This window comes from Cibotium barometz, chromosome 8, assembly GCF_041138505.1.
Source record: "Cibotium barometz isolate CiBa-2024 chromosome 8, ASM4113850v1, whole genome shotgun sequence".
In the NCBI taxonomy this organism is placed as follows: domain Eukaryota; kingdom Viridiplantae; phylum Streptophyta; class Polypodiopsida; order Cyatheales; family Cibotiaceae; genus Cibotium; species Cibotium barometz.
Window position 1 is genome coordinate 42,807,339 of NC_141053.1, and position 15,818 is coordinate 42,823,156.

A 15,818-nucleotide genomic window follows, 5' to 3' on the forward strand; every position below is an offset into this window, starting at 1 on the left:
GAGGGGACTAAGGGTCAAATTCTGAATGAAGCCCATGATAGCCTTATAGCAGGACACCCAGGTTTCATTTGTGTATGTGAAAAGGTTTGATGGAACCATACCTATGTCTATGTAAACTGCGACCAAGCTTGCTACCCATATTGCTCATTTATAATGGATAGCAGATTGGCCACATCAGGATCTTGTGAGTGACGGGTCGATCATCATTGCTGCTACATACATGCATAAGTAACAAAACATGATTGCTCTAACCCAAGCCATACTTAAAGCTTAGACAAAGAATACAACATGTGATATTAGAACATTATGAAGACCTCCTACAATACTGCTTAGACAAGCAGGGTGGATAGTGCCCCTTTCAGATGATAGCTTTTGAGGACTTTGCACATGCTCCCCGCTATTAAAGCCAAAGGCAACTTCTCTTTTGCAAGAGAAGGATAGTGAGAAGATCGAGGGCTCCCCCTCCACTATAACCACCTACTCACAGATAACCACCTACTATAACTACCTACTATAACCACCTACTCACAGATAACCACCTACTATAACCACCTACTATAACTACCTACTCGTAGATAACCACCTACTATAACTACCTACTCGGTCGCAGATAACCACCTACTCGCAGATAAAGCCAAAGGCAACATCTCTTTTGCAAGAGAAGGGAGAAGGATAGTGAGAAGATCGAGTGCTCCCCCTCCACTATAACCACCTACTCGCCGCAGATAACCACTCCTAACCTGACATACACAGCATTCTAGATGGCATATAATAATGCCCCATATCTCTATGCATGTCCATTTCCTAAACCCGACATCTAAGGGTGCAATAAACATGAGGTTGAATGAATAAGGCCAATTACCTCACATATGTCAAGCCAACCAAGAGAAAACAACAACACAAGCTTAGACAAAAATACAACCTATGATATTAGGACATTGTTACGACCTCCTACAATACTGCTTAGACAAGTAGGGTGGATAGTGCCCCTTTCGGATGATAGCTTCTGAGGAATTTCCACACGCTCCCCGCTATTAAAGCCAAAGGAAACTCCTCTTTTGCAAGAGAAGGATAGTGAGAAGATCGAGGGCTCCCCCTCCACTATAACCACCTACTTGTGGATAACCTGACATAAGCAGCATTCTAGATGGCATATAGCAATGCCCCATATCTTTATGCATAGGCCACATGCATAAGCCGTATGTAAGAGAAGGATAGTGAGAAGATCGAGGGCTCCCCCCTCCAATATAACCACCTACTTGTTGCGGATAACCACTTCTAACCTGACATAAGTAGCATTCTAGATGGCATATAGCAATGCCCCATATCTCTATGCATAAGCCATATGTAAAGGCCTATGCATATGGTATACGGCATACGGCCTATGCATACATGCATATAGGCCATATGCATAAGCCATATGCATATGGCATACGGCCTATGCATAAGCCGTATGCATAGGCCGTATGTATAAGCCGTATGCCATAAGCATAAGGTCTATGTATACAACCCATGCATAGGCCCTATGCATAAGGCCTATGCATACGGCCTATGAATAAGCTGTATGCATAGGCCGTATGCCATATGCATATGGCCTATGCATACGGTCTATGCATAGGGCCTATGCATACGGTCTATGCATAAGCTATATGCATAGGCCGTATGCATAAGCCGTATGCCGTGCATAAGGCCTATTATGCATACGGCCTATGCATAAGCCATATGCATAAAACGTATGCATAAGTTGTATGCATACGGCATATGGCCTATGCATAAGCCATAGGCATAGGCCGTATGAATAAGCCACATATGCATACGACATACGGCCTATTCATAAGCCGTATGCATAGGCCATATACATAGGTTGTATGTCGTATGCATAAGGCCTATGCATAGGACGTATGCATATGGCATACAGCCTATGCATACCTAGACCCTAAACCTAATCCCCGACACCTGAGGGTGCAAAAACACAAATAGAAGAGGCATAAACAAAGAGGCCTTACCTCTACTAGCCGAATCCGTATGAACCGTATGCGTGGCCTATGCCCTTGGAGGTCATTCACTTGAATATAAAAGAGGGCTATACATAAAGAGGGCTACGCATAGCCTGCTGGCCCTTATGCATAACCCTATGCAAAAGCCCTATGCATAAAGAGGGCTATGCATAGCCCTAGCCTGTTGACCTAACCCTAATCCTCGGCACCCAAGGGTATAAAACCACAAAGACAAGAAGCACAAAGCCCAAATAAAGAGGGCTTCTTGCTCACTTGAATAGGCCTACAAAAAAGAACCATAATAAATAAAAACGTTAGTCCTCATTAATACATTAGTAAGCAAGAAGAACAAGAGAAAAAAGAGGTGAGTGCCCTAAACCCCACTCTTAATGCATAAGTGAATGGAAAAACTAGTTTATGTTAAGCCTAAACCTATTCATAATGCATAGAATGCTTAATAGAAAGCTTTGATGGAGAGCTCTCCATCAAAGCTCTCTATTAGAGCTCTATGCATTAGGCTAGGGTTAGAGAAGGGAGAGGAAAGAGAGGGGAAGGGAGAAAAGGAGAGAGGGGGAAGGGAGATAAGCTTACCTAAACCCTATTTCCAAGCTTTCCATGAAAGCTTGGAAGAATACAAAAAAACATGAAAGAGGGAAGAAAGCAAGAAGAGAGCTTACCTTAGAGAGGGAGACTTGATTGATTGAAGACCCTTGAGGGATGAGTAGAGGTGGGAGGAAAACTCGTGTTGCAGGCATAGCTCTACATGTGCAGTAATAGGGAAGAAGGTAGGTATTGACACCCGACCGGCGACAGTTTAGGTGAGAGTCACAGTTTCACAAGTCGCTTTACTGAGCAGCAAAATTTCACTGCTAGCTTCGTTGCTGGGCAGCGTATTTACATTGTTGTGCAGTGAAAAAACACTGCTGTAATCGTTGTCTTAGCAGCAAAAACCTGGGTAAATTTTTGTTTACAGCCCTGGATGTTGTTGTGTGTTTTGTATGAACCCTAAATCAGTTTTGGGCAGGTTAAAGATGTCTGATAGTGATCATCAAGGACCGAAGGTTGGATCCGAGGCATGGTTGAGAGAGAAATTTTGATGTGTGTGTGACCATGAAAGGGCCAGTATATACGACAACGTCATATAACAATTGAGCATGTCCGAACATATGGTCTTCATGAGGCAGTGGCATGACCAAGTGCGGATGATGACACACAGGAGAACCATAGGAGAGTTCTAGGTAACATGCCACACCATTCGGTGACATCGGGTAGGAAGGTGGCAAGGCTTCATATGGAAAGCATGGCTGAGACTCATCTTCCCCAACCAATGAATGAGGTGCCTCCACCATTGCCACATGAGGAGGAAGAGAATCTCATCATGGACGATATGGTGAATGACTTCTTTGGATGGGAGGTCATGGATGATAGTGAGAAAGCTCCAATGTCACAAGAGGAGGAAACCTTGCATAGAGAGGCAAGCACACCTTTGTATGAGGGATGTTCGTACTCCACATTGCGAGCAAACTTAGAGCTATTGAACTTGCAAACAACTTATGGATGGAGTGATGCAAGTGTCACAAGTCTTCTTCGGTAAGACCGCCTCATTCTATTGAAAATATTTCATGTTCTATATACTCTCCTTGCTAATATTTTGACATATGATTTCTTACCCTATGTTGTAGGCTTCTCAAGAAGATTCTTCCCCCTCAAAATCTATTACCGAACTCACGAGATGGGTGTTGTACTAAAATGCTCTCTATGGATTACACAAAAATACATGCATGTCCCAATGATTGCATGATATTTAGAGGGGTTAATAAAGATTCAATACAATGTCTACAATGTGGTGAGAGCTGCTATAGGGATGATTTGCAAGGTGATAAAGTTCCCCAAAATGTTTTGAGACACTTCCCTATCATTCCTCGCATCCAACACATGTTTAAATGTAAGGGGATTGTAGAACTCATGATGTGGCATGCTACTCATCGCTTGACCAATGGCATCATGAGGATCGTAGAGCTGATTCACCGACATGGAAACATGTGGAGCATCAATGGCCATAGTTTAAAGATGAGCCTTGTCACTTACGTCTTGGCTTGGGCATGGATGATGTTAACCCATTTGGCTTCAAGTCCACATCATGGTCTACTTGGCCTATTGTATTAGTGAATTAAAAACTCCCTCAATGGGTGGTAATCAAGGTGGAAAACATGGATGTGGCTCGTCTCAATGCTATTGAGGCAGTGTGTATGATCGAGGACAACTTCCCTAGAACAATTCTCACTAGCCAATTGCATAATGTGGTGCATTTGGTTGATGAAGTGGCATTGTGTGGAGGCTGAATCTTTCAAGATCAACATGTGGTGGCCGAATCTCTAGATGAGGTGCAAGTACTACCTCAAATTGGCTCATTGGAAGAAGACGATGAAGTAAAAATTTTGGACAGGACCGATGAAGAGCATGAGGAACATCAATCGGAAGAAGATGATGAGTCACCTTTCAATCATGATAATGCTTCATTGGATCATGATAGTTATATTGATATTGATATTGATATAGAACCCCGTCTTTCCATTGAGCTTCCATTAGATATAGACATTGATGAAGCAACACATATGGATTTATTACAAGATGGGATAGATTCATGATCTTGACATTGTTTCACTTCTCAAAAGTTTTTAACTATCTTTTTTTTTTTGCTCGAAACATGGCTCCAAGGGTTTTAATGGATGATTTTTTAAAACTATATATCATTTTTTGTGTGCATGTGACATGTATTTTTCAAAATTCAGTATCTACCAACAACTCTCTAAAATTTCTTGCAGTGAAAATAGCAACGTAATTTCGCTGTTATCCTCTCTGTTCAGCAACCAACGAAATCACATTGTAGCAGCAAAATTTCACTACTAAAGACGCTACTTAGCAGTGAAATTTTGCTGCCAGAAGCGCTACTGAGTAGCAAAATTGCGGTGCACAGCAGCGAACGTAATCCCCAACATCTTGACAAAATAAGCGTTGCTAGAAAATGCTACTGTGCCACCGACGTGTTGTAGTGGGACTATGCATGGAGGCATGGAACAACTGCATTGCTTGAAAAGTTGGAGTGAGAAAGGCTTTATTGACATTACTGTGGACACTATGCATATCCCAATGCCTATACTCCTGGTCCCATACCGACGCTTTTACCAATGATGGGAGAGAAAAAAGGCATAAAAAATTCCTATATCTAAGATGTTGGTATGGGCATCAGTATGGGGTCATTCCCTTGTAGTGTCTTCACTTTTTTTCATTCCCTTATAGCGTCTCCACTTTTTTTCAATACCTTTTATCAACTAGATTCCTTTCTTCACTTTTTTTCAATACCTTTTATTAACTAGATTCCTTTCTTAACCTTTTTTCCACAAGAGTACTTCTAACATCCATGACCTCTTACAAAGCCAAGTTCATGATATTGAGTCCACATCCTACTTTTGACAAATGATATGTGCTTTCTTTATGATCCTTTTGACAAATGGGATGTGGTTTCTTTCTTCAACTTCAAGGAGTTGATGTGATTCATATCTCTACCATTTTCTTTAGCATCTTTTTTCTATTCTTGATCTTTTCGATAAGATTATGTCTTCTCTATCTAGCCAAATTCATGATTTTGGGCCCACATCCTACTTTTGTTTTCACTTTTCTCTTTCTTAACTATGCTGAAAGATGAATTACTTATACATTATCCTTCTATTTTCATGTAATTGTTTCACAAAGCGCTACATGTTATTTGTGGGCACTAGAAAATACTATGAATGTTGTATAATGCAAAATTTTAAACTCTTCCCAAAATGAACATGATAGTGATATATGTAAATGCACATTTTGTTCACCTTCAAAGTTCTAAGACCCCTTGATCTAACTTGTAAGTTTACATGTATGAGACATATAGAACCGTAAAATAATGCATGTTCTATACTTTACTTTGTTAAGTGGTTGTAGTCTAGGGCCATGCTTCCCAAAAGCTTTAGGATGAATTTGAAGTCTAGGGTCATGCTTTCCAAAAGCTTTCACAGTTCTATTAAAAGGTGAGCATGACTTCTTCTCAACTATTAAAAGGTGAGTATGACTTCTTCTCCATTCCCATTCAATTCCTTTGAATGGGAATTCTATTAAAAGGTGAGCATGACTTCTTCTCAATTCCTTTGAATGGGAATTCTGTTAAAAGGTGAGCATGACTTCTTCTCCATTCCCATTCAATTCCTTGTAATATGCTTAAAAGGTGAGCATGACTTCTTCTCAATTCCTTTGAATGGGAATTCTATTAAAAGGTGAGCATGACTTCTTCTCCATTCCCATTCAATTCCTTGTAATATGCTTAAAACATATTACAAGGGGCGGTATTTAACAAACACCTCTTATTTCGTAAAATAGTTTGTCTCATTTAATAAAGTATTTGAGCCCAAATGTTTTTGTACATCTTTAGTGTATTATCAAATCTAGTTAAATTGAGGTCATGCACAAACATTATATATATATAACTTAGGATGACCATATAATGAATACCATTTTCCTTTCAACTAATCTTATTGACATCTATTATTAATTCCTAATATCTCCCAAAATTCACAGCTCCCAAACAAATACAACAATGAGGGATTTGCTCCCATATATATATATTTATAAAACATATGAGAAAATTTTATTTCTACATAAGTCTACAATCTGAGATTCTGTGCATAATTAGCATAAATGCATAGGGTCACTCTCGCACACTAAGAGAAGACTGCAATTAAACCTACCTAAGCTACAGCTGCACAAAAAATGGATGATTAGAAAGTCACCCTTTGCTTTCATGAACCATTAACTTCAATTTAAGTGTAGATTAGAAGCTCTGCGATAGTACAATTATTTTCATGAATTGAAAGTTTTACAAAATCTGTTGTAGTCACATTGTTGAAGACGATGGACAAATAAAAGACATTAGAACATAAACCTCCGTCCACACAAGGAAAAGCGATGTAGCAGGCTGAAAAGGGCACTTAATTATCTCATTTCCATGACATTGTGCTTGTCTTTCCTTACATCTACAAGCTCCAACAATGATTTAGAAAATTTCAATCAAGGTTTAAAAAAACCTTCTCTTCTAATGTTGATCCGAAATATCCATCATCCTAACTAATTATTTAATTAAATTTGTTTTTTCACTCATTGTAGGCTCCCATAGGTCACCCTCAAAATGATGCGTTTAATAGAAATAATGACAGGGCAGGTCACCCTTTAAAATGAGAGGTTTAGTAGAAATAATGCGGGCCATTTTTTCATAATTTATCTTATTTTTTGTGGTCACTCAAAATAAATGGCTGTATTTTACAGCCAAAATTCCCAACAACAGGAAACCTAGGCACTAAGCTCCATTGCACATATTCACCTTTTTATTTATTTCTTTTACCTCCCTCCATCATCCACCCACCCATCACCTATATCAGGAATCTCAGGGGTATTGAGATTCCACCTTCTAGGTCCATCAAACCTTCTAAGTATCTAAATACGAGCCCCATGACTTTTGTGACTTTGTAATGGAATTCGTCCCATAGTTGTGTTGCCACACAATAATGGCAAACATAAAAATTGCCTTTAGTGTAATTTTCATGGATCAAATTGAGAAAGATTTGTTTTTTTAGTTTTAGCTATAAAACCAATTAACCTACCCATTTTCTCAATATAAACATGTTGAGGTTGAAGCATGAAGGTCGTCCGTTTTTTTCTCTGGTTAGATAAAAGCTTTATTTCTGACACTGTCTTAAACCAAATAATCTCACCCGGAACCTGAAGATCCTTCGCCTTCTAGTGATCTGCATGTCTGGATAGGACATAATCGGGTGATTAAATCTGACCCGGCACCTGAAGATCCTTCGCCTTCTAGTGTTCTGCACTGTTATACCTTCGAATGTCTTGTCCTTGCTTCTCCTGCAGTTGCAGCTGTTCTCGCGAGATTCCGGTGGTATTAGCCAGCATACTCACAAGGTATGTCGTCGAGTACAAAACTCCCATTGAGGATTATCGATGTTACAACTACCATCGACAACAGCACTACACGAGGGGCATCTTTTTCGCAAGAAGTTTGCAGTGGCATATAATTTCTCACACTTGGAGCTCCAATGTGCGAAAATTAGCTGAAACCATTGGCGTCACAGTTCTAAAGGATTTGAAAGAAGGTCGAGGTGATCGGGGCACCTACGAGAAGCTCTTTGAGTGCGCTAATTTGATGAACGACAAAAGCTACCGGGAGCTTGTAGACTTCCTGAAAATTTTGAAGAACGATGGGGTGAACTGGGTTTGGTTTGATGCTCTGTGCATAAATCAGACAGATGACGAGGAAAAGAATCGAGAAGCTTAGGTTGTTATGTTGTACAGCACGGTACGAGCAGCTGACTTTGTGTTGGTAATTACTTATGAGCTGTTATAATTACGCATGAACTGTTTTCGTTAATTACTCATGAACTGTTTTCGTTAAGTACGCGTTAATTGTTTTCGTTAATTACTCATGAACTTGATATATAACTAGCTTGAGTTCCGTTTTCGTATACAACAAGAGACTTATATTCTATCATGGTTGCAGATGCTGTAATTCCGCCATCGCTTCCTCGGTGGTTTAGCAGAGCTTGGACTTTTCAGGAGTGGATACTTCCAGAAAAGGTGTTTTTTATCGTGGAGAGGCTTACGACTGTTGCGAACGCGATACTGCATTCCAGGAGCGAGTCGAAGACGTGCTGGTGTTGCGATCGCGAATATAGTTTCTACTCCGATTTCTTATCGATATGCAAATCTTCGCCGCCCACGAATGATACAAACGGCGGCAGACATTGGCCACAGCTGATCACTGGGAGAATCTGGGATTGCAATGCAGAAGTGCCTCACATCAGGGAAATTCAAGGGCAAAGAGGTCGCTATTTGGTGGACGATCTGGCCTACGTATTTCTGTTGAAATTACAGATTCAAGTCTCGGATGCCCACGGCCGTATTGGTGATCAACTGCAGCACCTTCTAGATCGATTGCAGCTGAAGCAACGGTTCCTCCAATATACGACGGACAGAAGATGCACTATAGGTACTCATGAGTTTACTTCGAAGCTTGAAGCATTCGACTGCTAATTATTTGGTTTAAGATATAAAACTCTTGCGTTTTAATTAACAGCAGATGCCAAAAGCAACATAACATTGGAAATGTAATCGCTTCTAAGCTAGAGAGCAGCTCTTCACTCATGACATTCATTCTGATTCGACTGTAGGTGGTTTTTTGTTTTTTCTCTCTCCTTTTTCATAGAGCTGCATGCTTCCATGGCTATCGACGAGGTCTCCCGTCGTGACGCTTCGAATGAAGAGGATCGGGTGCTGTCCATATTGAAGTTGCTGGCGGTGGAAGATGCAGTCCAGGTGAGGACGCGGAAGAGCCTGAAACAGCAGGTCATCGACTTGGCCAAAAGCTTAGTATTGGGGATCAAGCAACAAATCAATCCGCTAAACCCACCTATATCCCCATTAAATATACATGCTAATCGTGTAACCAACGTTCTAATCAACTCGATAAACCCCCCATTTAAAGCATATGATGCATGTACGCAAGCGTATGTGAGCTGTCGGAATTTCCGATATCCACCCACGCTTTAACCTTTTGCAAATAGCATCTTTGTCAACTGGACTTGATTATGGCTTTCCCCCTTCAAACCGTGAGCAATTTACCTCACGGTGGCTTATATGTCAACATAAGGCATCTCTTAGCCATCCATGGACCCCAAGATCAATCTTGGCCCTTGAATTGAATGATGGGTAAAAGTTAAGGTGAACGATCTTCTTTACACACACATTGAGAGGAATGCCCAACTCTCAAACGTTAATTTGCATATAGAAAAAAGTGTACTCCCTAGGGAGCCCATGCTAATGAAGATGCTCCTAGAAGCCCATCAAAAAGATAAACTTGGGCAGCCAAAAGTCATGGGACATGATGGGCCAAAAGTCGTGCAACATGATGGGTAGGCTAGAAAAGGACCAATCAACACAAAGACCCCTTTTTGAAAAGAGAGTCCCATTGACTCACTTTTTCTTGAGAGCGTCTATAAAGGGGGGGGGCCCACCAAGTGTTATATATATTTGAAATCTGGTTGACAACACTTATCCGTAGATTAGGCATGCAAAAAAGGGAATGATGGTTGTGTGAAAATAACCTAGACATTAGGGGACATTTGAACATATTTTGGGCCTTTTGCTAATGAAAGTAATCAGCAACAGACCAATAGGAGTAGAGGTTTGTGCACATTTGGTCTCCTTTGAATATAGGGAGGGAGACTAGGATGTAGGGAGGGGGACTAGGCTTTCAGTACTAATAATTACACTTATCCCTCTAAAAAAGTAGGGGGTTTAGGGTAGGTATGGTCCCACCATTTTCGTGGCTCAAAAAATCCTTAAAATTTTAAAATTTTTGAGATTCCCCCAAATCTCACTTTTCCTCCAAAAACCATCTCCAATTTTATTGTAGTCAAAAATTTCATTTTCAAGTTCGCTTTCCCTCTCCAACTTAAACTCTTCCTCCCTTCTTCTGTCATCTCTATCTCATTTGCCCAACCCTAATGAAACCATCAAGCCCGAAATCCTAATCTGCATAGCATCTTCACGTTTTTTGGGTGAGAGAGACATTTCGCAAGGGTGCTTGGGTTTTCCTGTAGCCTACTGCTATTGGTTCGCACTGAGTTACGAGCTGTGATGGAGCTTCATTGGAAGGGTCATTTAGAGGGATTCAAAAAATTGAGCAATGGAGACTTGGTGGCCATTATACAACATGTATACACGGCATGAGACATACTTCGTAATAAACAAACTCGATTCCCATGCAACTGTAAGTATCATAGGGAAGGAAGGAGGCTTATGATATTACAACAGCTACATCTTTCATGTTTAATGATCTTATTTTTGGGTTGTAGATATTTTTCCTTCCAACTTGATAGAGGAGTAACCATTACAAAGCCTTACCGGAACATTTCAAGCACTCCATGCAGACATTGGTGAGGCATTGTTTTCTTGTAAAACTAGTGCATATTTTCTTAATAAGGAAAATATCTTCTTTTATCGGCACTCCTATGTGGTGCCAATGCATGACTGTGGGTTTGGTAAGGTAGAGATTATCACATTTCCTCTCCTCTCTTCTGTTGAATGGCCAACTCCTGATGCTTGGACAGTTATGGTTATGAAATCAAAGATGCTTTGTGACAGACAAGAATCTTTGAAGTTTACAAAGCCATCTCTATCTGTGGGTCTCAGTTGGGTATGTCCAATCCATCTTTTTGTTAAGATGTTCAATCAATTTACTTTCTCATAAACACTTACCATGTTTGTGTGCAAGAATGTACTAGGTGATGACATGGTTGCCGTGCTTGGAGAGCAGTGGGACATTGTAGAGGGGCATCATAAGGATGATACATTCAAGTACAAAATAGTAGAGTCCAGTGTTACATTTTGGTATCTTAAAGCTCGTGCTACCTTATACATTCGCTTTTATTACTACGAACGGTGGATAAAGAAAAATAGTAGTTGGTTCCCATTGCAAGCAGATGAATAAGTTTTTTTTGCCTCTTGACATATGCGTTAGGTTGCCCAATGGTGTGGTGGAAATTGTAAGTGCAAGAAGGCATTAGAGCCTACTAAATATTAGGGAGCACCTCATTATCATGGGAAGTGAAGATATAAGTGGGGCACAGTTCAAGGTGAAGAATAGAAAGATTCGAATGCAAATGGAGTGGAAGACCTTGGTAGATGCTGATTGGGAATATGATTGTATAAGCATGACTTAATAAGAAAGCTTTGGAGTTTTTTATGAAGTCTATTTACTCTTTGGATTTTGTAAATTTACGTATGTAATTCATCAATGAAAAGTTTTATCTTGTAATTGCTGTGTCTTTGTAAATTTTTAGGTTGTTCTTTTACAATTACAATATTCAGACCTCTTTTTATGAATCCCTTTAAGAGTTCTAATATTTTCCTTTTAGAGATGTAATCGAGTCATGAGATGACAATTATGGCACAATATCTTAAAACTATTACAAACTCAAGTACAAATGTGTTTTGAGTAAAAAACATCACAACATAAGAAGAGAATTTACATGTAAGATTATAAAATTAGAAGAAAATTTACAACTATTTACAATGATAAATAGGGAGGAGAATGAAGCTTTCTATTTTGTCTCCATCTCCTTTAGTTTTATCTCCATGTCTCCCTTTGTCTTCTCTGGTTTTGTAGCCTTCTTTGTCTCCATGTCCCCCTTTGTCTTCTTTGGTTTTGTGGCCTCCTTTGTAAACTTGAACTTGAGTTCCTTCTTAGCTTTCTTGCTCCCAACACCCTTCTTGGCACCTACTTGAGGACCACTTTTCTTTGAGGTATTTCCTGTTTTAGTACCTTTGGTTTCTTTATGTGTGCCTTGTTGAGAAGCACCCTTGGTTTCTTTTTGTACAGTTCTTTGCTTAAACATAAAATGCTTTATAGGTGAATGTAAAGGCATTTTCTTCTTCTTCTTAGACGGAGCGGCTTGCCTTGGGGGTGGTGGAGAATCTGGATCATTTAGAGTAATTGAATTATTCAAAAATATATTGATAGCTCTTGCACGAACACTCCACATCCAAAACTCGTGAAATCCAAAAGTCTGTCAAATTAAAAAAACTTTTCAAATTTAAGAACCGAGAACTATAGAAAATAAGTTCAAAAATTAAGTAAAAAATTACTGCAAAAATAGTGGATTTTTAATTTAACCTACATTTCTATCAATCTCGATATATTTAGATAAAAGATATTTCCACACATTGGCAATAACATGCTATCCACATGAGGTAGAATCTTTTTGTAAAGCCACTCGCTAATTCAACAACTTATACTCTGCCTCCTTTTTATAATTTGGATATTCATCTTCAATAGCTGCAATAGCTCTCTTACATGCCCTATTAAAAACCAAATTTGAATATAAGAAAAAATAAAGAATAAAGCTCAATATTCAAGTTATCAAGGAGAACTACTTACAATTTGAATATAAGGAAAAATAGAGAATAAAGCTCAATATTCAAGTTATTAAGGAGAACTTACAATTTGATCTGCCCATGCATGCCAGCTAGACTGTTCATGAAAATAACAATCCTTCTCACAATATAATGACAAGCACTCCAATGCCCACTGGAAAAAAGAAAAAGATATAAGAAAGCAAATAAGGTATGTCAAATATTTGCAAAACACAAAGGAATCATCAACAAAACAAATGTTCTTATTTCTCATCGGCCTAAAATAGGATGCCAGCTCGGAAGTCTTCTTCTTCATATCAATCAATGCAAGCGACACTAAGGGATCACAAATGAATATTTCGTTGACTTGATTGGAAGCAATTCCTTTATAAGTGCCCTACAAGAGTTTATGAAGGAATGAACAAAATATGAGAGAATATTAACATATGAGAAAATAAACATATAAGAAAATATACATATGTGAAATGTAATACCTTATACACAAGAAAACAACACTGTCGTTGATCTCCCTATCCTTCTCTACAAGCATGTCCCCAGGTGCAAGATAGAGATAGTCTTCCTCCACTATCCCAAGATTGCAGATTAGCTACCTTGGTACTTGGGCAAGCCTCTGAGTATTGGCCTTCTCCAATTGCACAAAGGTCTCTAAGCTATCACACACATGTGAGACCTTTTCAATCACCTCCTCCTCCTTTTCCTTCACCTTCTCTTCCTCCTCCTCCTCCTCCTCAGAACTCTTATCATCTGGCTTAGATTTCTTAACCAATTTTCTTTTCTTTTTCTTCTTGGGAGGGGAAGTAACTTCTTCAACTTTAATATCATCTGCCTTTGATTTCCTTTTCAATGCTGGGGGAATTGCAAGGATCTCAAAGGCTCTCGTATCCCTCATCGGTAAGGGATGAAGAAATTTATCAAACTTGTACCTCACCCTACTAACAAGTGTCATGTCTCTATCCACCAAAGTGACTCTTCTTGCATGGGTAGCACATATGAAGCTATCATTCATGAAGTCTATAAGAAAGTCTTTCACAAGCTTCTTGAAGACATGCGAGTGCACTACTCTGCCATCTATAATGTCTTTGCCCTTTGATTTTTTCACTAACTTTTCTTACAATTCTAAGGAATGGTGCCCTAGGGATGAGTAGATGTGTAGCCTCCTGTGCTTGCCTAATCTCAGCAAACAATTTCTTTTGTCTTTGGAGGAAAGTTCTTGCCTTGGATAAATTGGTTCTGTCCTTTACTTGTTTCTTCTCTAATGGTTGCTTTGAATTGGTAGCCTCTGGCTCTCCTGCTCTTGCTCTTGCTCTGGCATTGAATCTTTAGGAAGAGAGGGATCTAGTAAACCATCCTCACAGTCTGCTTTGTAAGAGCCATACTATGAGGAAGCCACGGTGTGATAGGAGAGATCAAATCGTCCAGATGTGTCTACTCGCACCGTGGGAGGAGAGCGACAAGGCGTTGAGGTCGAGAGGCTAGCTGTCCATGGTGCGACAGAAGGTTCTGGAGCCTGCTGGATGTGTCTACTCGTGCCATGGGAGGAGGTCGCGTTTTTGAGGGAGGACACGGTCCACGGTGCAAAATGCGTGATTGGAACCTATCGGATGAAGCTATTCATGCCGTCTAGGGAGGACGCTGTCCACGGTGTGAAAAGCGTGCTGAGTGCCTGAAAGATGGTAGTATTCGCGCCATAGATAGAGATTATGGAATGGTACCAAACAAAACTTTCGCTCGCCGATAAATTTGTTTTGAATATTTTACCCATTTTATAGAATGTGATGTCATCATTGCAAGTGTGATGTAAGCCCTACAATGTGTCACTTTGGTGATGATGTCAACCCTACACGTGTCACTTTGATGATGATGTCAACCCTACACGTGTCACTTCGATGATGATGTTAGCTCTACACGTGGCACAATGGCATAATTTGTTGACATCAGCCCTAAACTTTTGTCCTACATGCACGACGTCAGCCCTAATTAGATCTATATATATTCGTGCCTTGTTTAATTTTTTTTTCTCCTTTGCCCCTTCCACACGCGCTTTAAAGTTCTGTTTACCGTGCGATAAGAGGGTTTGTCTTATAGTTTTTTCTTCATCCTCGCGCCATGGATTGGCCTCCCTCGCATTTGCAGTTCACCATGCGATAGACAATTCTGCTTCTTACTAGTTATTGTCATTGCGTCGTGACCAGCATGGAGAAGTGGTTCAAGTGGTTCACTCCTATGATCCTTTAGAAGATGTAGAGGCACTTGAAGAGGTAAAAGATGAGCCTAGTGCCAATGAGAACCTATTTGATTTATTAAGGAGAGCTGGGCATGATAAGCGTCTTCCAGATGTTGAGCCTATATTTAATGTGCCCTTTACTTTAAAAAAAAAGTTAAGGACATGGCAAGCTCCATGTTAGGAAAGAGTGGGAGGCATATAGTAAATTTATTAGTACAGATATTATAAATGAGGGATCATCACAATCTGTTCACATGTCTAGATTTGCCCTATCCTCATCTGAAAAGAAGAGCATGTCAGGCAGGTGGGATGCCTATTTAGAAGATAAGAGGATAAAGATATGTCTTGAACACTGCCCTCTTCACAAAAAAAAGTGTGAAGTTCTTAACTACTACTTTGGATTTGTGGCTTATCTTTTTCTTCATGCTTGCAGACAAAGAGGACTACACAAAGCATGAACTGGAAGTTGAGAAGGGTCAAAAGGTTGCACAAGCTTCATTTGTTATAGAGATTGAATTTGATGATGAAGTTATGGACCTAGTTTCTGGTGATGAGGAGAAGCT